This window comes from Perissodus microlepis, chromosome 3 (assembly GCF_051167445.1).
Source record: "Perissodus microlepis isolate ML-2025 ecotype Zambia chromosome 3, ASM5116744v1, whole genome shotgun sequence".
Taxonomy (NCBI): Eukaryota; Metazoa; Chordata; class Actinopteri; order Cichliformes; family Cichlidae; genus Perissodus; species Perissodus microlepis.
The window spans coordinates 15,047,530-15,072,519 of record NC_140463.1 but is presented as its reverse complement, the minus strand read 5'-3'; the positions used below and the strand labels follow the sequence as shown (position 1 = coordinate 15,072,519).

The 24,990-nt window shown below is 38.4% G+C and overlaps 1 long non-coding RNA gene and 1 pseudogene across 3 annotated transcripts in view; one reads left to right on the top strand and one right to left on the bottom strand.

The window, feature by feature from the left end:
* Positions 1 to 24,990, top strand: part of LOC146390111 (high affinity immunoglobulin gamma Fc receptor I-like) — a 44,528-nt pseudogene that overhangs the window by 9,470 nt on the left and 10,068 nt on the right. The gene's annotated exons all lie outside the window — the stretch shown is intronic.
* On the bottom strand, positions 12,426 to 19,048 carry LOC146390112 (uncharacterized). Of its 2 annotated transcripts, XR_014799794.1 has the most exons (4): positions 18,948 to 19,048; positions 16,451 to 18,732; positions 15,864 to 15,938; positions 12,426 to 15,694 (listed from the first exon to the last, which is right to left on the bottom strand). It is a non-coding gene; the product is annotated as an uncharacterized LOC146390112 (long non-coding RNA). The 2 variants fall into 2 exon arrangements; XR_014799793.1 differs by having other exon boundaries at positions 15,864 to 18,732.

Below are 24,990 nucleotides of genomic sequence, written 5' to 3'. Positions count from 1 at the left end.
GGGAGGATCATTTTCCACATCCTGACCTGTGTAGAACGTTACCTGGCTGTTGTTCATCCCATCATCTACATGAGTCTAAGAAACGCCCGTGGGGTCAAGATCAGAAACATCAGCATTGGCTGTGCATGGCTGCTATGTTTTGGACTGAGCTTTGGAGCTCTAGTTATGCATAATGAACTCCCCATACAATTGTTATGTGTTTTGATTTTAACCATAACAGTCATATCTTTCTGCAGCCTCGCTGTTCTCTGTGTTCTGATTTGTCCAGGGCCAGGGGAGGCAAGTGGAGAAAAGAAACAGGTTGACCAATCAAAGCAAAGAGCCTTCTACACCATCACAGTTATATCATCCGTGCTCTGGTTGTGGTGCATTGGGCTGCTTGCCTCTGTTCCAGTGCACAATATCCCTGTAATAAGCAAGACTGTCAAGTGTTTGGTGGAAATAAGTGTAGAGGGACTAAACCTTCACAGCTGTTTGGTGTTACCTCTGCTTTATCTACACAGAGCAGGAAAATTCACGTTGCTTTTCTTTTAGGAAACTATTGATGAATTCTAGTTGAGTATTTATCGTAGTTGTCAGGGCAATTGCTGCAATGGAACTTTTATGTTTTCATAAAAAAATACTTTAAAACAAAGGGACCTGTCTTCACACCTTTTACTGTCATGTAAGCAGAATCTGTTCAGCATAGTTGGTTTGTACTGAGTTTTTCAGATAATTGCAGAGGTTTTGTCATTGTGTGCTTGTAGTTTTGGTTCCTAAATGTAACTGAGCTGCAAGTGAAAAAGAATGAAAATAGTGATTTAAGCAAACTTAAAAGATCTTGAATATAAATGCTGTAGTTCCTTTAAAATATAATGTTCTCGTATGTAATTTCAGTAATGCTTACACTGGTTTTATCATATAGCAGGAACTGATGTGTTTGACTAGTTAGATGACCTGCCAGTGCCAAAGTAAATAAAATGCATTAGCCGTAAAACACCTAACTGTACTAGAATGGTTTATTTGAGGAGTTTCAGTCAGGTTTCAGAGCTCATTGCTTCTCATGGCCTCTGACAGTGGATTTAACTCTGTGCTTGTCCTGCTTGACCTCAGTGCAGTGTTCGAAAAATACTGTTGACCATAATATCCTATTAGAGCGATTAGAGCACACTGTAGGTATTACAGGTACTGCGCTGCAGTGGTTTGTATCATATCTATCTAATAGACTCTGATTTCTTCATGTAAATGGAGAGTCCTCTTCACACACTAAGGTCCATGCTAGCACCACTTCTGTTTACATTATGCATGCTTCCCTTAGGCAGCATCATCAGAAGAAAGACTTTAATTTTATTTATTGCTTTTCAGTTGCACTTATCCAGTGGTTTTATTTCATATATTTGTAATTGATGGAGTGTAGACTGTTTGCTGGGGTGTTAGGTTGTGTTTTTGAGTGATTGTGCATTTGTTTTTAGGTGGTTGTTAAGATTTAATGGTGGGTTCTTTAAAATTCTGAGAATATTCAAGATGTTGGTTGTATTTTGCTATAAATGGTTTACGATGTTGGTGCATCCATAGTTCTAAACTTAATGTCAATCCTGTAAAGCAGTGAGTGTCAATCAAGATGTGTCAGGTGACATGAGGTAGAGAGAGACTGAAGTCCCCCTTTGCTACTCCTTGTTGTCACAGCTGAGAGGGGGTGAACATCCACCTTTAAGTGATTAAAATAATCGGAGTGCAAATCACAGAAAATGGTTTATTTATAAAATGTATGATTTAATAAAAAGAACTTGTATTAAATAGATGTGATTGACAAACTCCGTTTTAAAAAAGTAAAATATTCCTGTGTACTTCAATTAAAAAGAGATTATGTTAAAATTTTCATGTGAGAATTTGCTAAAGACAAATCTAATGAATAATTGAATGAAACATGAAGTGAATTATATTTAATTCACTGTGTGAATTGTGTATGAATGTGTGCGTGAATGGGTGGATGACTGGACGTGTAAAGCGCTTTGGGGTCCTTAGGGACTAGTAAAGCGCTATACAAATACAGGCCATTTACCATTTATATGTTGTTGAATGTTTAGCTATGTTAGAATTTCTGTGTTTAGAATAATGAAGAAAATATAATGAAGTCATTTTAAACTTTAAACTGTGTGTTAGATCATGTAAGTCAGAGAGAGGATGGTAACGTGTGGGTGCACATCGGGTGATTAAATGTTAATGATGTGACTACATGTCCCCAGAGGTGAGGTTAGGTGTTAGAGGTGGTATAAAAGTGGGCAGTAAAAGACATTTGGGGTTCTTCCCCTCTGTCTTCTGTGAGATGAGCAGTTTAGATGATTGGATATAAGAGGTTCACATTTGAAAATTCAAAGAGGGATGGTAGAGTTATTGACCCAGTCCAACCCGACCTCTGCAAACTGGTTGTATATTTTTGGCTTTCCTCTCTGCTCATTTTTGCTGTGTTAGATGGTTAATTCAGAAGGATTTTGGGTTACATCATACTTCTACAAAATGCCCAGAGAATGCTGCTTTCCTTCTGAGTGATTATCATCAATAAGTGCATCTATGGATCCAGGTATGCTCATCCTTTCTTCAGCCTCTCTCCACTAAAGACAAGAACAAAATCAGCATTAGCTCAGAGTAGGTTAAGTAGATAAATATGATACATGTTATTTGATCATTTTTTGTTATTGATATTATTTGATTTTGCTTTGCTCTTGCAAAATTGTTTTAATTAAATATTGTGAAAAAATATTCTGGAATTAAAGTCTAAATTGTGGACAATCACTTTTTAACCTTTTGTGAAAAGGTAAAAGACTGACTAGTGTCGTGACACCAGTCTCTCTGATCTTTTTTATCTTGGTAGAGATCACGCAGACATTGTGAGAGTGATAACTTAAAATTGCCATTTGTACTTAGAAACATATAATCATTTATGCTTAGAGATATATAATCGTTTGTATGTTGATAAAATATCTCATCCTTATTTAGGTCTGCTAGTTCTGTGTGCACTCTGTGCACCATGAGATGGGAGGATGTTCACTCCGTTCTGCTGTTTCGGCATACCTCATACACATGTTAAGTTCATGGGAAGGTCACATCTTGTTTGATGATATATGGTATGGTGGAACTTACACTTTTCAGTTACAACAGTCTTTTGTCTTAGTTGGGCTGCTGCAAGGAGGACTCCTACTATTCTCCTGGGAGGCTAATGGCACCGGTCAACTTGGGAGTTTCATTCCTTTGCAGATAACATAGTAAACCATTGCTAGGCCTGGCTGAGCAGTTTTCACAGGGTCATATTTTGACACACACACACACCCACACACTCACACATACACACTCAGACTCTAAACTCAGACTTTTGCATCAATTCCAAGCACTTTGTTCTCCAACGTGCCTTTCTCTTGATTTGTGTGGCATGAATTCTATTCCCATTCATTTTCCCCTCTGTTCTGTGATTTTTATGTGCCTGCACGTTTGTGTGTATTTTCAGGCTAATATTACTTTAAAAAAACCCTCAAATTTCAGAGTAAGAGCAACATTCACAGCATTCTGTCTGTCAGGTGGAAATTTTCTAGCAATTATTCACTGATTTTGTATAAAGATGACATAAAGATCTCTGTGTATGTCTCAGATGGATTAACAGAAACAATGCTGCAGGTTTTCTGTGTTAAAGCTGGAGGAAAAAAACATTTGTTGCCATAAAAAGGCTCAATAAAATGAAAGTGCTCGAGCTTCGGGCCCTCTTCAGGTCTGATTTTAACCCTGTGAGGCTGCTCTGATCAACAACATGGACATTTACTTGCCTTTTTTTCTCATTATTAATTGCGTTTAAAAATCCAGAGGGTTGACTGACAGGAGGAATCTCTGAATGTGGAAACATTCATCACCTCTGACACATTCACACGGACTGAAAAAAATGCTAGAATGCAGTTCAGCAGGCATTGAGTGAGCTAGTTTCTCAGAGCCCCCTGAGCTGCAGTGACATGTCTTTCATCACCTGATTAGCATCACTGTCATCCTCCTGCTTACATCTAAAAATTTCCTCCTTGCATTGTTTCGATTATGTCTCTGTACAAACTGCAATAACAGTAAAGTTCAAATCCTCTTCCTCTCAGTCGTTTACAGACATTGTTGTGGTGAAACTGAATTAACTCTATGTTCAAACTAATAAAAGTAAATGATAACAAAAAATTAAATATGAATGAGTCAGTATAAATAGAACACACAAACTCTCTCTGTGCCTTGTATCCTGTGTGACCATGTATCTTTGCACATTACAATGAATCACCTGTTTCACATTTTCTAAATAAACTATAATGACATTAGTCATATTTGCACAGCACTCTGTCACAAATGAAACATGCAAATAAAGTCTGTTAGGACTGTGTTCACTTAATTAACTTAACTGGGGTGTTTGTTTGGATAAGTGTGACATAACTGAGCTCAGTACTCACAAACAAAGCCAAACTCATGGTGTCTTTTTGGAACCACTAATAAAATGTTAAATATGTCAGTTCTGTAAATGTAAGGTTTTTTTACTTGATAAAATTCTATTTTTGTTAGCTTATTTATTTATTTATATTTAATTTGCAGTTGGAAACTGTTTTCTCTCACACAGTGGCTCAGCTATGCTCCAATCCCTCCATATTGTGGGCAATCACATGCAAGGATATAGGATAATATCATTATGTGAAAAACAGAGAGGGCGAGAGACGCAACAGTCAAGTGGAGCATGCGTCTGTCCTCTCAGTAAGTGAGTAAGACAGTAGACAGCGGTGAGGAGGGCTGTGCGAGTGCATCGCAAAAACACATAAATATGCCTGACACCCGTAAATGAAGCAGCATCTGGCTGCAGGTTAAAGATGTTTTTGTCTTGGTCTCGTCTCGACTTTGTCTTGGTCTTGACTCAGTCTGTCTTGGTCTTGTCTTGGTCTCGATACCCTCTGGTCTTGGTATTGTCCTGGTCTTGGTTTAGGCGGTCTTGACTACAAGTCTACTCAATATCATAAAGTAATGTGGTAACATCTGGACTGATGTGTTTACAGACTGCATTTTAACCGCTAGTTTAAAAGGTGTAGGTTGCAGCCATTGCTCTAACACTGTATAAATGTAACAGGGCTTAGTGCTGGTTCTAGAATAGAATAGAATAATCCTTTAATTGTCCCACACGGTGAAATTTGGTTGTAACAGCAGCAAGAAAAACACATATACAAACAAACAGTACACAGGACACAGAACAGAAACATACACAATTTTTTTTACATATTTACATCAAGAACTGTAGTCTATTATTATTATTATTATTATTATTATTATTATTATTATTATTATTATTATTATTATTATTATTATATTCTAATAGTCTGAGCTCCTTCAAGCTTTATTTGTGAAGAGCGCAGCAGCATACAAAACACGTAGCTAGCTCGTACAGCTGTGACGTAAAATTTTCACAAGCTATGACCATAAAATAACGGGGCTACGTGCAGTGATGCTAGCGTTAGCCATGTTAGCACATTACCTTCAACAGGTGGTCAGACTGAGTAAACAGGCACTCAGTCAGAGGATGCGCTCTCCGTTTCGCTACAGGGTTCCTTCATTCTTCACATATCCGTGCCGAGTGTAAATCCCGAGGCTGAACAGCCTTTGTACAAGCACACACACTTCCTAGCAGGGCGAAGCTATGAGATAGAAAAATCCAGGCAGACAGCCTGTGTCTGTCCAACCAATCAGAGAGCTCCTTACATCCCACGGTGTGCCTAATTTGCATTGCAGCAGGACTGCTCCAGTCGGAGCGGCACGCTCCGTTTTGCGTAACTATTTTTAAATCCCTGTAGAACCGGAACCGCGTAAGCTAGCGCAATAATTTTTTTTGCATATGAAACCGGAGGAGTTGTGCTTACATCTTATGCCATCAGCTTGTCCTAGGTCACGGTTTCCTTCCACATATAGCTTTGCAAAAACTGCATAAGAAGCGCTTGCAGGAACCAAAACATAATATTCCAGAAACAGGCTTTGCTGATCCGATCAGCTGTTCGTAACACTTCCCACATTGAAACAGACTTCAGTGCAAACAATCGCATGTGCGCCATTACCTGCCCAAAACCGGAAGTGACGTCATTTTCGCGAAAAATGTAGTTTTTTACTTGTAGCCCTTAAAAGCCTATACTGGTGTTTTTATAAGTCATGTTTGACTTTATGCTTTTCTGAATAGTTGCTGGGATGCTTAGAACTCAAACTGCACTGCTTAAAATTGTTTATTTTGATGCACGTGCTGTTTTCTTTGCAAATTTGCATCATAGGATTGTTTTTCCTGCAGTCTATAAAAATTGGTGTATCTCAAAAATAAAACTATGAAGACACTCAAAATAAATTTCCTGTTGTTGTAAACTATTTTTTGCAACTTTTTTTATATTTAAAGTTTTGAGGGATAAACCTCTTAAATTTCTTCAAGTAGAAATATATGTAAAAAAAACAAAACAAAAATGATTTTCAATTTTTTTGTAGTTTATTGCACTTTTTTGCAATTTATGTAGTTACTATGGACTTAATGCATACATATTATTAAAATATGGGCTATAACTGTCACAGTCTGGCGAGGTAGACTGTAGGGGTTGACAAAAGGACCCAAAACGCAGACTCCAAGGAACAGGGAACAGAACTTGAAATGTTAACAAAAAGCGAGCCATTTAATATGGCTGGTAAAAAAAGGTATAAACAAAGGGCAAGACAAACTGAAGCAAAATTAACACAAACCTAAACAGGGAAATCTAAACAAACAATTAAAAAAACCTAGACAAGAAACTTGGAGGCATGGCGAGGCATGGCGAGGCATGGCGAGGGATGGCATAGGAAACATGGTGTGGACAACAGACGACCTGACAATAACACACTGAAAACAGAGGACTTAAATACACAGGAGGTGATTAGGGGAAGTGGGAACACATGGAGGAACAGCTGACTGACATGAGCCTAATGACAGGACAAGGGAAGTGAAACTAAATACAATGAACAAAGAACACACGACTCCTTCAAAATAAAACAGGAAACACAGGGCTCTAGAGTGCGACCAATTTGGTCGCAAATGCGACCAAATTTTTAAGTGGTGCGACTAAAAAAAAATATTTGGTTGCAGCTGTGCGACCAACTGTTCGGGTAGCGAAAAAAAAAAAAAAATCTGCAACCTTCCCTGTGGTCAACAACAGACACATTTTGCCCCTATTGTGGACTAAACCAATCAGAGATAGTAAGGGGCGGGACCTCTCTGATTGGCCATGGTCCAGTTGAAAGTGCAGGTGGAAGTGGGAGGTGAGTAGCTTGAATAAAGCGATATCAATTCATTAAATCCTGAATCGACTTTTAAATATAACTGTGTTTTGCCAGAAACGCCAGATTCTCAGATTAAAGCTCACAAAACCATTTCAACAACAACCAAACAGCAGATGAGAGCAGGTACACGGATTCCACACAAAGATGTAAACACAGAGCGGACCCGACACATCAGAATCAACTTTGTCTTTCTCGGCTTTCTCACCCGACGGCCCTTAGACGGACACGCTGTCGGAGCTTAGCGATTCTGATGCGTCCGGTCCGCGCTGTGATTACGTCTTCTTGTGCTGATTCTGAGCTGCAGGTTTTGTCTCTCTCCAACCAAAATTCACCGAGCCAGCAGCAAAAGAAGCAGCAAACTGCGCTTCACATTTGATCAATGTCGTCATGAATTTTGCTGTTTTGCTTCCACGACTGTTAAAATCACACTCCATGCACAGCTAGCTCTCTCTCTATCTCTCTCTGTACTTCAAGAACAGTTTCCCGTCTCCAATCTCTGTTTTCTGTATTATTCATTCGCTTATTACCCACCAGTCTACCGTTGTTTACAGCGCTGTCGGCTGCTGTCTTTTTCTTTTCTTTTTCTTTTTTTCACTTAAATCACCTTGGACAAGAAAGCCTATTTTTTCTGTTGAAAATTAATTAATTAATTGAAAATTTAATTGAAATTTAAACTTTATATGCAGAACATTGTAGAATATTTTTAAGGTTATCTGCTATAAAAAGCCAGACCAGGAAAATCTCCTTCATGTTTTTCTGTGTTTTTGTCATGGTCCTGAGTCTGAGGACTCAGTGTTTTGTGTTTCCTTATGCTTTTGTTCATTCCGAGTATGTATTCTGTTGTGATTTTGCCATTTGTTAGGTTTCTGTTCTTTGCCTGCCTGCTCCCACTTCTCTGTGTTCCCTCTGTCTGTCCATGGTGTTATTGTGTCTACTTATGAGTCCGCCTGTCAAGTTCAGTGTCCTGTCTGGTTCTCTGTCTATTAGTTTCCTGTTTTATTCTGAAAGTTCATGTCTCATGTCAGTGTGTTCAGTTTTACCACTCCCCCGTCTTGTTAGCCTAATTTCTCCCAGCTGTGTCTCCCTCCTGTGGCCCATTCCCTGATTACTCCCCGTGTATTTAAGCCCTGTGTTTTCCTGTGCTCTCTGTTGTGTTGTCTGTTTAACTCCATGTCAGTCTGCATTATTCTATGTTACCCGGTACTCACTCTGCCATCTTTCGTTGTGCATTTTGTTCCTCCTCCCGTGCGTGTTTGGTTTAAGTTGAGTTCTTTAGTTTTCCCCAGTTTAGGTTTGTTTACTCCCCGCTCTGCTCCTCCTGTTTTTGTCACCTTATCTCCTCTGTAATTAAACATTCACTCGCACCCCAGCCAGTGCCTGCATTTTGGATCCTTTTCTCAATTCACCACACGACTGCTGCGCAGCCGTGACAGTTTTATTCTCAGTTACTTTCACACAAAGGCATCTGCTGTGATGTTCACAATTCTGATGAAGTCAGTACTGATAAATGATCAGAATTATAATATTTCTGACTGTCTGAGGCTAAGTTGAATCGAATCGGGACTTTGAAAACCGGAATCGAATGGATTATAGAACTCAGTGATGATACCCAGCCCTAGTGAGCAGCCTAGGCAAGACAGAAGTGGATGTAGCTGTAATAGGAAAAGAACTATTGCTAACTTTTCTGTTAAGTTAAGCCCTGATCCTTCTGAAATTCATAGCCAGTGCTCTGACACGGTGTCATCAATCTTTGAATGCTGAAAAAGCACAGTGTATCCAGAAAAACACATTATATTATATAAATTATTATAAAATTTGTGTGCGCCTAACTTTTTAAAGTTAGGCGTACCGGTACGCCCATGGCAAAAAGTTAGTCTAGAGCCCTGCCTTGGTCCAGGAAGAGAGAGGGCTGCAGCCAATCTTTGAATCAGTTTGTATCACCAGAACTAACGAACAATATCAGACATATGAAAATGAACTTTCAACAAATGTGGATTATTTTTTATTGTGTCTTGACTGTCTATTGGGTAATCTATTTACCGAAATTATATAACTTGTTTGTGGAAATAGTGGATTCACATTTTTTTTAACTCAACAATTGCAGGCTGTATTCATACAAACAGCTTATAATCTTCCAATCTTGAATTGTAGAGTACACAATATTGATCATGTAATTCTTGTAGAGAATGAAAAAATACTGTACTGATCCATTCTCATACTTTTTCTACTGTGAAATGTGACAAAAAATGCATATTTCACAGGATAAATCATTAGATCTCACTGTTTGTATGAATCTTCCTTTAACATGGGGTGTCAATAGGTAAATGCATACAGAACTTGTGTAACACTGCTTCTCCACACTCTTTATCTTATTCTAATATCTAGGTAGTTGCTCATACAAATTGCAGGATCTTAATGCTAAAGTCTGTTTTAAAATGAACCCCTGCTTGTCAGACCATGATTAACCATCCCCTGTAGCTGATGAAAAATGCATAAAGTTCATATCTATTGATATGCATTTCTGTTTATCATTTCTTTTGAGGAAACACTGCTGACTTATGGTTGCACTGTGATGTAAACTTAAATTTCATGTCTATGACTTTACAGTTACTTTATAATACATTCCCAGCTCTGGCACACTGATAGCACCAATATGTCGAAATGGGCGACCGTGCCTCAGGGGATTGGGAAGCTTATATGTAACCGGAAGGTTGCCGGTTTGATCCTCCTGCTTTCTCTGTCCTGGTCGTTGTGTCCTTGGGCAAGACACTTTACCCTACCACCTACTGGTAATGGCCAGAGGGTCCAATGGCATGTGATATGGCAGCCTCGTTTCTGCCCCAGGGCAGCTGTGGCTACAACTGTGGTTTGCCTCCACCAGTGTGTGAATGTGACAGTGAATGAAAAGTGGAATTGTAAAGCACTTTGGGTGCCTAGAAAAGCACTATATAAAAGCAATCCATTATTAAAACCCTTTAGAATCAATCATTCACTTACTGTCTAAAGAAAGGCAGTCATTTTTTCCCCATTGAATTGATTTCACAACTTTAATGTTCTTTACCTTTCTTTCTCTGAATATGCGCAACAATTATTCAGCTGTGTGACTGTCCATGTCTAAAGTGTATCACAAACTGGACTTAATTTAGACATTATTTAGGTCCTATGTTTCTGCTCAAATTCATATACAAGTGAAAACAACCTACGCCAATTGCATAATGTATTTGGTATTTCACGGTTTATAATTTTCCATGGCTTTGTTTTCTTTTTCCATACAAGTGTTAGTAAAACATTGGAATTTTGCTTGTAAATCTAGTTTGTAAAATTTACATTTGACTTTATTATAATCATTTCCTGTTGCAAACACTGCCCCAAATCCAATTATTGTTTTCTTATAACATTGTATTTACTGGAAATAACTAGATTTTTCTTATGTTCCCAAAACAATTTCCATTTTGACATTTGTGTCAGGTGATACCAAGCTTTTTGGACAGAAAATATTGCCTAATCATAAACAAAGCATCACTATTACATTTAATCAAGTAATGTGAAGTATCATCTTTGTTTTGTTAAATCTTTTTACATTAAGGTCACATTCACTGCACATTTGTTACTACTTTTACACATCACTAAATAGATTATTCTCACACTTGAATGTTCAATGTTTTGTTGGGTTTTTGTTCTTTAAATTCACGGTCAGAATATTACATGAAATTCATTGTACACTAACTGATATCCTGGCATTCTTCCCCTGACTTCAGTTATAAATCCTGGCCTTCATAAAATATGCATGTGGTTTTCATTCATCTCAAATTATACCTTCATGATTTCTCCCTTGCATAACTCTTTGTGCAAACCATTAGAAAACCAGGAATGTAACACTGAAATAATACAAATGTGGTGCCTTTAAACATACAACATCCATTATATGTTTGAACTTACAAAATGGAATACTCAAATCATGGTCATTTCAACTTACGATATTTTCTTTTTAACAGACTTTTTTCATCTTTCTCAAAAACCCTCAAAATAACAAGTTACAGAATTCTGATGGGAACTGTTGCCAATAGCCTGGAGTATTACTGCTCCTTTAACACATTTGTATTAATCATACTTTTCATTTTCTATTTCATTAATACACCACTGACTCATTTATTTCCAACTCTTTATTACCATTGTCTTCCATATGAACACCAAATATTTGAAACATTACACTTTTTACATCATTTTTACATTTTCAACACCACAAACAGTTTTCTTTAACTATTTACACTGACATTTTTCAATCTCTGAAACATTCTTGCCTTTAAGTTTGATGTTGACACAGACCATGGCCTTTTCGAGGTCTTTGTCGAATGGCTGCCACATGTCCGCTTCAATGTATAGGGGTCTCTCCATCTTCCAAAAGGAGCTCAAGCTGATTGGCGCTGTTGGTAGTGGTGACGCCGACGACCATAGCCTGTGCTCACTCATCTTCATTTGTCTGTCAATACACAACAACCACCTGGTAAGCATTTTAACCTTTGACTTCTTTCATCCAAAACAATTAATATGGTAAATATGGTGCCACTGTCAGTGTGCCCCAGGGCGGCTGTGGCTACAACGTAGCTTGCCATCACCAGTGTGTGAATTGTGTGTGTGAATGTGTGGATGACTGAACGTGTAAAGCGCTTTGGGGTCCTTAGGGACTAAGTAAAGCACTATACAAATACAGGCCATTTACCATATTTGCCCCAAATTCCCAGTTCATATACATAATGCATTATATTAACTAACGTCTTGATGCATTCTCAATCATCCAGGAAAGTAAATCTCCAAAAGTTTATTCTGTTCATCTGGACGTAGCGTTTTGTGGGAGAAATGTTTTGTCATTCATCCGTGTGACTTCTTCGGTCTCAGCTGACTGCAGGTTTCCCCTGCAAATGTACTGTTTCTAACATTTGGGGAAACCTGCAGTCAGCTGAGACCGAAGAAGTCACAGGGATGAGTGACAAAACATTTCTCCCACAAAACGCTACGTCCAGATGAACAGAATAAACTTTTGGAGATACGTTAACTAACATTTTTATTTATAGATCTACTTCCAGATATCTAGATATCAAATCCAGCTATAAAAATAGATCTGCAGCATTATAGAATATATGCACTGTCATATTTTCACCTACTATAAGATAGTAGACTTTTACTTTTCAAAACGTATAATTGTAAAATTTGTTATTACATTGCTATTACAAGTTCATACAACCATGGCGTCTTCATACCTCAATTTTTGTAAATACCGTCGTGTGCAGCTCTAATCCAAAAGTGGACTGCTTCACTTTGACGTGGGACACCTTTATGTGGTCTCCCACGTGAACCTCATGAATGGCTGCGTCCCTCCACAAACACACTCATGATACAAGCATCCTGATATCATAAAGATTATAGAACACTTATTCATAACTAATACAAACAGCCACTCACTACCAAATTCAAGCAGACAACGTTATATAATCTAAACCTCTACCGCCAATCTCAAATATGAAACATTACTTTTCCTACTTTTAGTATCACACTTCAGTTGCACCATTACCTGCTTTAGCTGCAAATTTTTGATGGGAACTGCTTGCATCCCTGACACCACTTTCCTGATGGCCAAACACTGAAAAGTCAATTAAAAGATAATGTCAGTTACAGTGAATGTATAACCCTGGTGTACATGTCTAGCTTACTTCAATACTCTGTTTATGTTCTGTTATTTTAATAAAACAATCTATAATCACCTTTTACAACATTCCTGATACATAATACATTCATAATTTTCGTTTTAACCCATGCTTGAGTAACAACATCAATTACCAATTTACTTATTTAATTACTAACCTTTAATTCTAATCTCACCAATACAATAAAAATGCATGTTAGCATAATAAAGACGGTGTATAAACACCACAAACAGTTTGTAATGCAAATTACAAAGTAATATTCATCCAACATCTTTCCCAAATTTAGTGTTTGTTTGAAAACAAGACCAAAAATGATTATTTACACTTCAAAATAAAGAAAAACACTCAAGCCTTCTTAACAAAAAATAAATAAATAAAACAAACTCGAGCTATATGCTGATCACAACACAAATCCTTACCTCCACAACCTCCCCCTCTACCTTTACAAGCCCTGCATTTATGGAGCTCATCTTCAGCTGCATCAAAGGAGCCGGGGGATGCAAAAGATCCTCTGCTTTGGAAAAAAGCTCTTCGGACACACACAGGGCAGAGGACTTGAAAAATTGTGTGGAGGCACTAATATAAATGGTATAGGGGGGAGCTGTCCCTCTTAGCTCGTGTCCTTTTATTATATAGGAAAAGCCTTCCTGCACTTTTGATCCAAAAGCCTCATACAAAGTCACCTTAACAACCGTCTTCCCATCAGAGAGGGCTGCCACCTTGTTACACTTTGTAGTGACAGGTTTTGCAGCTCCCTCATTTACATCCCATTTAATCACCCTTGCCTGTTCACAAACTTTAAGCACACACACATGTAAGGCTGGTGGACGGAAATAAGGGGTCTCAGGACTAGTGATGGGTCGTTCTCGAACGAAATGGCTCTTAGAGCCGGGTCTTTGAAGTGAACGACGCGAGCCGGCTCCCAGTTTGTTTGTTTTTTCCTTCTCTCACTCTCTCTCTCGCCCTTTTTTCCGCTAAACTCCGCACGCGCGGCCTGTACTTTGCGCTGGGCAGAGGGGGGAGGGGCGTTAGTTACACTCGCAGTAGCACAGGAACAGAGCCAGAGAGAAAAAGAGCGAGGGACAACAACGTCACATTAGAAAGGTATAGTAATTATCCACTATTTTCAGTTGCAGATGATAAAGGATTCAGAAATCATGCAGGCCCATATGACAGAGAATGTGCATCTTCTTTTTGTTTTAATATTTTAATTTATATTTAATTGTGTTGTGGTTTGCAGTGTTTTGTGTTGTTTCACGTTAAATTTGTTTAAAAGGAAAAAGCTGAAAATTTAAATAGTTAAAAGTTTAAAATGTAAATAGTTGTTTTTTGTATTATATGATTTATTTATTACATTTTATGTGGAGTGAATAAATAAAGTATATTTATGGTGGCCCTTAGAGACAAACCCCAAAACACGTACAAACTCCTAAGCATGTGCAAACTCCAAAACGCGTAAAAACTCCAAAACGCGTAAAAACTCAGACGCACTTACAAACCCCGAAGCATGTACAAACTCCAAAACACGTAAAAACTCAGAAGCACGTACAAACTCAGAATCACGTACAAAAGACAACAGAAGTGTTGAGCTTTTGTTACCTAGTGGCTACACAAGCCAGCAAGTATCAACAACCGGATTTGGTGTGTGGTAGTAACAGGTAAATGTACTTTTTTTTTTTAATTATTTGAATAAATATGAGTGCTTGTCTATAAATATACAAACAATACACACATGCTTTCAATTGTGTAATTTAAGTGATCTGGGTAGCTCTGGTTTGGAAGTTCAGTTAACGCTAGAAATGTGTTTTGGAGTTTGTATGTGCTTTAGAGTTTGTACGTGCTTTGTCTCTAGGGGCCATATATAAACATATATAAATAAAACCACTTTTTTTACATTAGTAATTCCTTTTCTGCATAATTTTATATTATTGTTAATGATAAATTAATTAAAGCAACAAAACAACCTGAAGAGCCGGTTCGGAGCCGAAAGAGCCGGCTCTTTTTAGTGAGCCGAACCGAAAGAGCCGGATCTCTAAAAAGAGCCGGAAATCCCATCACTACTCAGGACGAGTATTGATAAGTTGCATCAACGCCATTCTGAAAGAAAAAAAACAATATATTTACACACAAATTTATACATTTCTGCTAGATACACTTCTGATATTACAATAAAACATTTTGCATTCATGCAGTCTCTGTATTTTCCCCAGACAAACCTCTTCACCTCTTACACCAGGTGTGGGCTACTGCAGGCCTCTAAGGCCAGTGTCCTGCAGCTTTCAGATATGACCCTGGGTCAACACACCTGAATCAAATGATTATTTTTTAACCAGGCCTCTGGAGAACTTCATGACATGTTGATAATGCAATTGTACTCAGCTGTGATGGATTAAGGACGCATCTAAAACCTGCAGGACACCAGCCCATAAGGCCTGGAATGCCCATCCCTGTCTTACACCCCAAATGTGTTTCTGAAGTTCCTGAAGTTCAAAAACTACAGCCCACAAATCATTACAGTACTTCTGTCAAATTACCATCATCATAAAATATTCTCAAAATAAACTTCACTGTGCTCCAGTTCAAGGAAGCCAAAAGAGGAGCTTTTGGTGGTGGTGCTTCATGGTGATCGTCTGAAGAATCATTCAGTGAGCTCTGGAGTTCTTGTAGAAAGCGCTCTGTTAAAAAACAAAAACAACATTTTCTATTAAAATTGATTAAATTATAAAAGTGTAATGGACAGAGTAGCTATGAGAGTAAAGCTTGATGGCTATAAATATGCTAGCAATTGCTGCAAACACACGAACATACTGCTTTGATCTAGTGAAGACACAGTGGAGTACATACCAACAGTCTCTGGGGCAAATGCCACCTCACAGTGACTGTTATTAGTGGTAGAATTGGTCTTCTGACTGTGGGCAGCTGTATAAAACATCAACAGTATATCAAAAACACAAATCAAATCCACATTTATAACACAGAAACAATTTAGAATCACCAATTGGCCAAACTCCACATCTCGGGCCTGTGGGAGTAAACCAGGTAACCTGCGAGCAGAGAAACAAGGGAAGAACACGCAAACTCTACACGCAAAGACCCTGATCTGATAGTGGAATTGAAATCAGGACATTTTTTGCTGTGCCACTGTGCTGCCAAGTACCAATATCTTTTACCAAAATCCTTGTGAGGAGGTAACTGTCAGCCACAATTTGTTACTGGACTAACATAACGTAATGAATGCCATACTTGCTAGGGGGAGCATTCAGTTTTAAGAGATAATTCTGTGGTTTATTTAATGTCCTTTTGTGTCAAAACAAAAAAATGACTTTCCTGTTTCTCTTTACAAATATTTCAATTAATTAATACGTTAAATTTATGGATTTGTGTCCATACAATCTATATCTTCAAATTATCTTGTATGAAAGAGTACTGACCCTTATGTAATTGACTCCGGATTGATCTTGGCCTCGCATAGAGTTGGTTTCCATCTTTGTCTCTTTTTTTCCATTTTACTGTTAGTTCAGGTGGCTTCACAGGTACTGGAGCTTCCTCTTGCTTCAGCTCACCAAGCATGTCATCGAGGTGTTGGAGCTCATCAATTTGTTCCTGCTGATCAGTCAGATTATCTAGAAACCTTAAAGGATCTTGAATTTCGGAGTCACTCATGGCAGAAAGCAGAACAAACAAAAAACAAACACGCACGCACGCATGCACACACACACAAACAGAATAATCACACAAGACAGAGACCAACGGAGCGAGGCAGAAACAGAGAGACAGACTGTTATTAAGTTTTTAATCGAGAGAGAGAGAGAGAGAGAGAGAGCCAGAAAGAGAGAGCTAGATTGATAGATAACGTCTATCTTGAATTTGAGCATCAACCCAATCTGGCAACACTGACCCTTATTAGAACAGTGGCAACAACAGCAAACGTCAGCACACACTTCTCTATCACTGTACCCTGGATGATGATATATGATAAGCTTAACTTGATTGGCTAACAGAAATGAATTTAGCTAGCTTACAGCACATGTGGTGTGGCAACATATATGCTATTAAATGTTAAGTCATTCGCTGTTCCACGAAATTGCTAATCTTAACCCATAGAACTGCTAAAAGCAGCTTTGTGAGCTCACTGTTTTGTTTTGTTTTTTTTTTAGTTTTAAATAAGAAAAATAATTTAAAAAAATCTACAGATTCAGATTCGTACTTACCTGTGGTACGATCGAGTACGGTGACGTCACTGCCGCTCATCTAATATGATAAAAAAATAAACTTTCTCAAAAATAAACAAGTGAGTTGCTGTGAATTCTTTAACAGCACCGAAAATGTTTTTGCCTAATAAAAAAAGCTGTTCTTTTTTATTTGTTTAATTTAATTTTATTTAATACGTAAGAGCGTGATTAGCCAAAGCAGAAGGTAAAATGACTGCATGTATTCAGAGGAGTTGGAGAAGATATGTTACAGCTGTAGCAGAATGATCAACAGGTTAAAAATGTAAATGGATTTCCAAATATGAAAAGGATTGTAGAACAGTTTATAAAACGGGTGCAATAAATTCACCCAATCGCTAGCTGTGCCATTACCCAGCATACATCACTCACTCCATCAATGCAAGAACTGATACAAAAATAACAGCCTCTAATTAGTTTTATCTGCAGTAATTTTCTCTCAGATAGTTGCCTGCATTATATAATTTATTGTGTTCCATATAGGTCGTTACAATGTGATTTGGAAAATGTCTAAATATACCGACAACAGGCACTTCCGCGGCAATCTCTTCAATCGGAGGACCCGTCAATTCCCGACGCGAGGTGGGTACCCTGGGCGTCCATAAGTGAAGCAGAGGGAGCCTGACCATGCGTCACACGTTTGACGAGTTGGGAGTGAGAACGTGTTGTTTTATCATGGGGCCAACTACCCCTCGGTTGGCTAAACGCCCGTTTAGTGGGTGCCCAAATCCCCTCCAATTATAAATACTGTTGGTTTTTGTTATGCACCTCTCTTATTTGTCCAGCTGTTCCATGTGCTACACTGGTCAGGTTGTGTACCCCTATGGCCAGAATACTAGATTGCCAATGATTCAGTAGGGATTCCCTCTTGTCAGTTTGTGTCGGAATGCTCAGTCCAAATATATGTTCAAGAAGCATTTTTTAGCCCAAATCAGAGCTGGTTTGGTTACCCAAAATGAATGCACTTCTATTCTCAACTCACATGTCTGTGATCCACTTTCTATTGTAGCTGACCCAAGTGTTCCTTCATCCCTCTTGTCATTCTGAGTGCCCTTTGACCCTCAATATCTATGTTGCTTAAAGTCTTTCTTCACATCTAAATTGCAAAGTGAAGAAATTAATCTAAATCAAATGAAACTTACCTACAGCAAGCGTCACCACAGTTTCTGCATTAAATTTAGGTACAAGGCATTTGTATGTTCCTGCATCAGAGAGTTGTACTGTGGAGAGTTTCAATGAAACATCTCCACACTGCAGTTTGTTGACAGAGAGTGATGTTCTTCCTGTGTACAAAGGATTCTGCTCAGTCAGAAGCTCCACACCCTCTCGCCTCACATAGACAGATCTAGGTTTGAGGTCAGTTCTGGACCAATCCACAGTCAGGTCAACAGCATCCACAGCAGGTTCCAGATGGCATGGCAAAATGATGTCATCACCAATCATGGCCACTACTGGCTGAGTTGGACCAATCATCTGATGCTGATCTAACAAATTTAGGCACACAAGCAAATTTTGCAGTTTTGTAATTCTGAAGACTTCATGAGTTTCCAAGATCAGGCTGAGTAAGATATGTAACTGATTTATTTAACTAAATCAACATAAACTGTTGCTGTTACAGTGTTTGTTTTCATGTTCTGTTAAAAAACTACAGGTAAGTACTTTAAACTGTGGATTTTCTAAATGTTGGTGTGCAACTTACCACCACAAGATTGTGTTAAAAAAATGAAGATCACAACATGTTGCAAAACCAAGCGATGTCTATCCTTTATACGACTCATTCTAGATGTCTGCAAAAAAAAGGGCATATATCAAATCTGCAAAAACAACACACACACCAACTCCAGCCCTGGAGAGCTGGTGTCGTGCAGGTTTTAGATGTGTCCTTGATCCAACACAGCTTATTTAAATGGCTAAATTACCTCCTCAACATGTCTTGAAGTTCTCCAGGGGCCTGGTAATGAACTAATCATTTGAGTCGAGTGTGTTGACCCAGGGTGATATCTAAAACCTGCAGGAGACCAGCTCTCGAGGCCTGGAGTTCGACACCCCTGCACTAAGCCATTCTCATGCTAAAATGCCCTTAAAAAATGTCGTTATTTTAAAATAAAATTCTTAAAAGGTAATCATTTAAAATGTACTCCTAACAGTTACAAGACAGATCAATTGCATTGCAGGAAATATGGATATTCAGTTAAAAGACAAACTGGAAAATTATCACTGTTTCTTTGTCATGGTCCCCGTGCCTTGCCGGCTGACTCAGTGTTTTGTTTGTTTTTTTCCTTTGTGCTCTCTCTCTCCTCTGCCGGAGCAGTGCTCATTATGGGCTCCCCTCCCTGGCCCACGCACCTGTGCTCACCGTCACACCTGCAACCAATCCCAGCTGATTTGGAGCACTATTTATGATGGTGGACCTGTGTCATCCTTCACTGGATTGTTGAGCCATCAGCATCTGCCCTGGACCCGAGCGAGCGAGCGAGTTTGGAACCCACTGAGGGGGAGAGTGTGTATTGGATTAATCCCTGTTTCCCCCCTGGAACCCTGTGTGAATTAAACAGCTGACAATGCGGAAACCTACGGGTGATATGATCAAGTGTTTTGTTTTTCATTGCAAAAGAACTGTCTGAATGGTTAACTGAAGTTAACTTGGATAAATTATAGTTAAGGAGTATCACAGATAACGCCCACGTGAGCTGTGTGACTGTTCACCACTACACTGAAATAAGTAGGCTATTACTGAAATACACGTGCTATATCATAAACTATGATATAAATAGAGAGGTCTTATTAACATGTTTAGTTTTAACCCTTTAAGACCTACCATAGAACCAAGTCCACCAGAGCTTATATTATATTTTTACATGCTGTAGTGCCATTTTTGGGAGCATTTCAAGTTGATATACATCAATACAACCACTATAGCCTAAATTTTAATAATATGTATACATTAAGTGCATAATAATTACATAAATTGCAAAAAAGTGCAATAAACTACCAATAAACTACTGTTTTTTTTAACATATATTTCTAGTTAGAGAAATTTAAGAGGCTTATCCCTCAAAACTGTAAATACAAAAAAGTTGCACAAAATAGTTTCCCACCACAGGAAATTTATTTTGAGTGTCTTCATAGTTTTATTTTTGAAATACACCAATTTTTATACACTGCAGGAAAAACGAAAATAAATATTATAGTGCAAATTTGCAAAAAAGCAGCATATGCATCAAAATAAACTATTTCCAGCAGTGCAATATGAGTCCTAAGCATCCCAGAAACGACACAGAAAGTCATAAAGTCAAACATAACTTTTAAAAACACCAGTATAGGCTCGTGAGGCCCTGATGGTAAAAAAAAACTACATTTCCACAAAATGACGTCACTTCCGGTTTCGGGCAGGTAATGGCGGACATGCAATAGTTCGCGCTGACGTCTATTCCAACGTAGGTAGTGTTACAAACAGCTGATCGGATCGGCAAAGCGTGTTTCTGGAATATTATGTTTTTGTTGCTGCAAGTGCTTTTTATGCAGTTTTTGCAAAGCTATATGTGGAAGGAAACCGTGACCGAGGACAAGCTGATGGCATAAGATGTAAGTACAACTCCTCCAGTTTCATATGCAAAAAAATTATTGCGCTAGCTTACGTGGTTGCAGTGCTACCGGGATTTAAATGTAGTTGCGCAAAAACGGAGCGTGCCCTCTCTGACCGGTTTTAAAGGGTTAAAGGACACCATCCTGCCTTTAGTCTCATTCATGAGCAGTATTAGTTTTCTTCTAACATCCAGAAGTCTGCACAATGTGTTTCATAGTTTGTAACAAGCCTATGACAGTTAACAGTTAAAAATAACATGACCGAAACACTAACATAAAAAAATCAAAATCACGTGTTAACCTCATTTATTTTTAGTTTTGTAAACTCTGAACATTCTAACAGACAGCTGGTGCTTAGGATACAGTCGAATAACTATTAAAAAAACAGATGATGTAAGCGGAAAAAAAAAATTTTCGCTTACAATTTTTGTTTTTTCAGTTTCAATCCATTTTTTTTCGGCTTCAATCCATTTTTCGGTTTTAATCCATTTTTCAGTTTCAATCTGCTGGCACTGTTTTGGCGACCGGAGGCGCGCTTGAGGGGGCAGGGATTCCAACCCACATGAATTTGCATACATTATAGGGGCTCGTGCTGACCATGCTGCCATTTTTCTCTTTTTGCCTCTTTCAATGGCTGCATCAAGTTCAGGTGGGCCCTCTAAGCCGCAGCTTGGTAGATAGAGACATAAAATCAAAATTAAATTTTTTTTAAATAGCTAAAGTGTTTAATTAATTTATATGAAAAACATGTATATCTACTGCATTTGAAAAAAAACAACTTTGATTTTTCCACCCCATTTGATTTCCACGGAGCCCCTCTGATGACATGGTCTGAAAATAAATAAATTGTGCCCACGAAATACTTATTTGTGGCCACGAAATACTATTTAGAGGGCACGAAATAGGTATAACGTGCACACGAAATGGGCAGCTGCGTAGAGACATAAGCATAAGAGTAGGCTAAACCTATACACCATGGACAGAGACAGTATGATTGAGTTTTATTTTTGGCTGGGAATGAGCTACAAATGCATTTTGAAAAGCTTGGCAATTCAAGGAACCATTATTACGGAGAGACATTTAAACGGGATATTGAGAGCCCAGTTGCTTTACAGACCTAAGTACGACCTGGACGCCAGGATAGATTTTATTGTCAACCAACTGCAAGGGCCTGGGAAGGATCACAGTTATTGGTCAAGTGTTTCGTGCCCACAAATTAGCAAGTTTAGAAAGTTTATTCATGCCCATATGACAGAGAATATGCTGCTTCTTTTTATTTTCATATTTTAATTTACATTTAATTGTGTTGTGATTTGCAGTGTTTTGTGTTGTTTTGCTTTAAATTTGTTTAAAAGGAAAAAGCTGAAAATTTTAATAATTAAAAGCTGAAATGTGAATAGTTTGTTTTTGTATTATATGTTTTATTTATGTGGAGTGAATAAATAAAAGTATATTTTGTCGGTGGCCCCTAGAGACAAAGTCTGTGATTGGTTGGTTTTGTGGCACAAATATAACGGTGTACAGAAAGAGCTGAACACGCAGGGGCAGAGATGTTGAGAGCGTGAGCGACACATTGCGAGCGGGTCTGCAGAGATCTGAGAAAGAGCAAATGCAAAAGCTGAGCGAGAGGGGCTGTTACTGTGTGTGTATATGGATAATAGCAAACACTGAAATTAATTTTTTTGCATGCAGCAATGAATTTTGTTCGCTCAAGTTTAGCTTTTCTTCTTTCAAAATAAATTTCTCCTCAAAATGCAACACGTGTACTTGCAAATTCTTTTTACGTGCTCTCATTTTTATTTTTTTTTTTACATGTGCTCAGAATAGTGGCAAAAAAATAATGCCATAGTTTTTCACAACAAATTTTAGTGTTTTGTTATAAAGTTCTTGTTTGTTTGTTCCCTGTCTCAAAAACAAACAGACACACAAGACACACACACACACACACACACACAAACCCCACAAACCAAAGAAACAAATAAAAGAGAACGACTTACCACAGATGAAGACTCCAGACTATGACACAGTGATCCAAACTTTCACTGTCGAAGTGAAATGAGTCACTGAAGCTGAGCAGGAAGCAGGAACTAATGAGTCACTGCAAACCTGACATTCCTGTCTGATCAGTTTCTAGTCTTCTATCTATTAGATAAACACTGAGCACTATGAACACAGGGACAGTTGCCTTTAATTGCATATATTTCATCAATCAGATCAGTACAGATCATGTGTAAAACAAAGATGAGCTCAAAATAGTTTCAGCAGTTTCTTATCACCTTCAATAAGGAGCTCATGTTGTTGGTAGCATTTGCACTTCATTCTCTCTGTAAACACAACAGCTCTAAAAGTTTTGAACGTATTCTGATAAAACTCTGCAGGCTGTAGAGCAGGATCATGTTATAACAATTCAATTAAAATCTGTCTTACATCCACCAAATTCAACTTTATGATTTGTTGGTGGAAAATTGACAAAAAGCCTTAAAACCTAGAAACTACTATGCTTAAAAGTGCGCCGTATAATGTCAACATTTATAAAGTATAAAGATTTAAACTATCATATCACATTTGACCTCTGACCTCTTCCTAAGTTTAACAGATCAACCTGGAAGTTAAAGTAAAAGGAGGCAGCACAGCTGGAACTCTGTGTGTTCAGGGCACAAATCATCGTTCATATGTCACTTCACTGTTGTGATCTTTGTAAAGAATAATTTTTACCTCTAACATTGTTCTTTTCATTCACAACTGCTGTTTGCAGAGGTCTGGTTCGCAGCTCTGTTGTCATCACAACAGTTTTAGCAACGTTTGACTCTGAAAAAAAAAGTTTTTTAATTAATAACAGAGGCAGATAAAAATACTACATGACGTATCAAATAATAATTTCTCTAAGAAGGCTTAAAAGAACTTTATATAATGTCAAATTACTCATTAAAGTCAAAGCTAGAATAGCTCAGTGCGACATCATCAACAGTGAGTTAGATATTAAACATTTCCTGGAAGAACTCACCAACAACCAGCCGGATATCTGCAGATCTCTGCATGCTCTGTATCTCTGGGAGGAAACATCTGTATATTCCGTCATCTGAGAGCTCCACCTTCCTGATCTTGAGCGATGCGTTGCAGCTTTTCAGGCCTTGAACAGCTCCGACCTCCCAGCGTACCTCCACATCTTCATGTTTACGTCCTCCTGGTTTTGGTGGTAACAGTACACATACATGTGCTGGCTTTGTGCATCTTTGGGGTCAGGAGGAAGGACCAGTCTCCACCATTCCACTGTCAGCTCCTTGTCCTCAACTGGAGAGGCTGCACGTGACACGGCAGGATGACATCATCACCATGAATGGCCACGACTGGCTGAGATGAACCAATCACCTGAAGATAACCTGAGACACAGAGAGGAAGGGTGAAATATAAAATACTGTGTTTTTAGAACAGGGTGAAGCACAAATATTCACATATTCACTGAGCCTTCTGGCAGAGTCAAAGAGTCCTGCTACACATGTTCAAACACTCCTGCATATTTCATGTCATAGTGAAAATCTTTGTAACAAAGCATTAGAGGAGGTCACCACATGAAGAAAAAGCAGACGGAGAGTGTTTTCAGAGTTCATCTAAGACACCAACAAACTGTCTGGTGATCTATTTCCACTCTGCAGTAATCCTTTCTGTTCTCCACTACGATATCACTATTTGTTTGGATCACCAAACAGGACAAGAACAGACAACAGCAGACAGTGAGGTCTGCAGAAAACACCACTGCTGCTGAACTGACCTCAGATCAGGAAACAAGCAAGGAACATCACTGCAGAGCCATCATACCCTTAACACTGTAACAGCTCCTAACCTCTGGCCAAAAATGGTAGCACTTTCTATTACAGCGCAGTAATAAGGGGTAATAGTAGGGTAACAAGCAGGAAACAAGAGGGTAAGAGTGTGGTTACTTATTACTATGCAATTACCAAAGGAAAAACCAGGTAATATCCAGGTAATATCATAGTAGCAATAGTGGTTACAATTGAGTAATATTATGCTGGAATTAATGTAATTGGATAACAAAGGTCCCAAAACTGGGGGTAACAATGTGAAAATAGAGCTCTGTCATAAAGTGGGAACAAGGAAGAAACAAGAACGTAATAATGTGGTAATTTCTAAGTTATTAC